At 61.2% G+C, this 2,558-nt stretch overlaps 1 protein-coding gene across 6 annotated transcripts in view; it reads left to right on the forward strand.

The window, feature by feature from the left end:
* The first annotated feature begins 205 nt into the window (after positions 1 to 205).
* Positions 206 to 2,558, forward strand: part of Ip6k3 (inositol hexakisphosphate kinase 3) — a 21,580-nt gene continuing 19,227 nt past the window's right edge. For 5 of the 6 annotated variants that reach the window (XM_023720863.1, XM_023720867.1, XM_023720857.1 and 2 more), the window contains exon 1: positions 1,408 to 1,590. The gene's annotated coding sequence lies outside the window, so the exon portion shown is untranslated. Of the gene's footprint in view, positions 228 to 1,407; positions 1,591 to 2,558 lie in introns of those variants that run through there. The other variant, XM_023720866.1, reaches the window with a different exon arrangement.

A 2,558-nucleotide genomic window follows, 5' to 3' on the forward strand; every position in this document is an offset into this window, starting at 1 on the left:
AGAGGCAGAGTGACCTATTTGGTTGCGTAACAGAAAGCCGACTGTCAGTTCCCGCATGTTTCGTGACTGCTGTGTGTCTCTGTCACATGTTTAGGGCTCAAAAATGTTGTCAGATAAGTAGATGAACAACAAGTCCGCATGGAACTGGCTCTTTGTGACAACACAGAAGCAGGAAGTAGGCCCCTCCCAAGACCCCAGTTCAGGCCGAGCCATGTTCTGGCCGCCAGGTGGGACCCCCTTCCCCTGCAGGGCCTCCCCCCTCCCCAGGGGCTCCAGGCTCGGAACTGGATCTGGGTGCAGCCGGGAAGGCAAGGGGAGGGAGGTGGGTCACACCCTCCTCCTCACTGGGAACCTGGCAACCTGATACTCAGGAGCAGGTCACACAAGCAGGACCGCAACTGGGAGGGCCATGGGCCACAGGAGGGACAGAGCACACAGGAAGCAAGTGCCCAGCTGCCTGCCCCTCTGGGCTGGGACAGGGTGGGACACACATGGGAACCCCATCCTACTGCTAAATTTCTGTTGTGGGGCAGCACCCAATGCCTGCATTTGGGAGGCCCATGATTGTCACAGCAGAGAAATCGTTGTAGACAAGGGAAAGATGGACAGGGAAGGTCCTGGGAAGAAGGCTCCCCACTTGCTGAGTTGCCCCCCACATCCAGGGAGCCCACCCAGCCAGGCCGGCCCCTAGGGACAAAGAGGGCACCGCAGGGGTGAAGGTAATCAGCTATCCCCAGGACACAGCCACCAGAAGCCACCCAGCGCCTCCTCCCATGCCCCACCTCGCCCGCCTCTGCCCACCATGCTGCCCTGGAGGGCTGCACTTTTCAGCCACCTTTGACCCCAAAGCAGAGCCCGAGCCCACGCCGCCTGGCTGCCTGGACTCAGGGTGGAGGCGGGCCACGCCCGCCAGTCTCTCAGCTCCTGTCCCGCAGCCTCCGCCCGGTGCTCAGGTCTCTGTTTCTCCCTAGCTACAGCCCCAGCTGCTGGCCCCACCACCCTATCCCTGGGTCCACAGTTTGGGCCCGTCTTGCACCCTGCACCCTCCCCTCGGAGCCCTCTCCCTGGGCATGCATCTGTACTGAGGAGCCCGGCTGTAAGCTCATACCCAGCATGTACTTGGTCAGCCTGGCAGCGACTGTTGGGCTTTGCTACTATCCTTCTGAGCAGAGTAGGCCAGGGTGACAATGGGGGTAGAGCACGCGCTTAGCATGTGCAAGGCAAAACCAAAAACAAAACACGGGGCCCTCACGCCAATCGCCCCCTGGTGCCCACAGCCCGGCCCTGCGCCCCCAGGCAGCTCAGCTGAGCTCCCCACCCCCCTTCAGACCACTCCTCCTTTTCCTCCTGTCCTCTGCCCTCCCAGATCCCTGGCCCTGCCCCCAGCTAGCCAAGCCAGCCAGCCAGCCCTGGCATCAGATGACCTGTGCTCCCAGGCCACTGGCAGTGCAGCCTGGCTGGGCAGACTTCACCCAGCGCTCGGGCAGACAGCCCACTCCAAGCCAGGACAGGCATCCACCCGATGCCTGCACACAGTGGGCACAGACAACCAAGACCCCTTTCCACGCACCCAGCCCTGGGAGGAGCCTGGTAAGTGTTGCCTCTGGGTGGGGATGCCCTGACCACCTTGTTGAGCACTCGCCAGGCCCCGGTGCAGGAGGGGGGTTCCACCACAGGGGTCTCATCGCCACAGGGGGCTGCCTAGGAAGCCTTGTGAAGGTACCCATGTCCCCAAGTGTCTGTGTATCTGCAGTGTTATTGGGGGGAGCATAGACTGGCAGTCCCAAAATTCCACAACCACCCTTCTTCCTGTTCCCCTTGCCCAGGGAAATCAGGCTGCCTTCTCAGGAGGCCAAGCCTGCTCACTCTGCCATCATGGAGGCCACCGCTCCGCACTGGGGCCGCATGGGCGGCAGGTGCAGGGGCTGAGGCAAGAGTTCTTTTTCCTTGGCTCAGCCCCTCCCCCAGGCAGGGGTCCAGGAAAAGCCACAGCACCCCCTGGTGCTGTCCTGGGATGGCATGTTCTGTTCCCACCGCCCCACCTTCTGCCTGGGGCCTTGGGGCTTGGATGACATCAATGTCTATGGGGGGGGCAGGGCACCCTCAGGGCCAGCCAGGGAGCCAGGGCCATGGGTGCAGAAGTCACTACCATGCCTGGCGGTCTCTGCCACCCAGCAGGGCAGTCTTCTGGTCCTGCCTTCTTGGGGCTGTTCCAGGCTCTGCAGGGACTTGGATGCTTGGGCCTAAACCCACCCCAGGCCCTGTCCCCATAGATGGTGAAGATGAGGATGATGAGGATGAGTTTATATATAATGTATTTGGGGTCTCACTACACAGCTCAGACTCATAGTGATCCTCCTGTTTGCAGCCTCCCCAGCACTGGGATTACAGGTGTGTGCCACCACGCTTGGACTCAGTGGCTGGCTCAGCCTACCCAGGGGCAGGGCTGGTGCGGGATGTGGTGCCGGGGATCAAACCCTGGTCCCTGTGCTTGCCTGAGCAGGTGCTTAGTACATTGAGCTATCTTACCACCACCCTAGAGATTATATATATATATA

This window comes from Octodon degus, unplaced genomic scaffold, assembly GCF_000260255.1.
Source record: "Octodon degus isolate 3935 unplaced genomic scaffold, OctDeg1.0 scaffold00005, whole genome shotgun sequence".
Lineage (NCBI taxonomy): Eukaryota > Metazoa > Chordata > Mammalia > Rodentia > Octodontidae > Octodon > Octodon degus.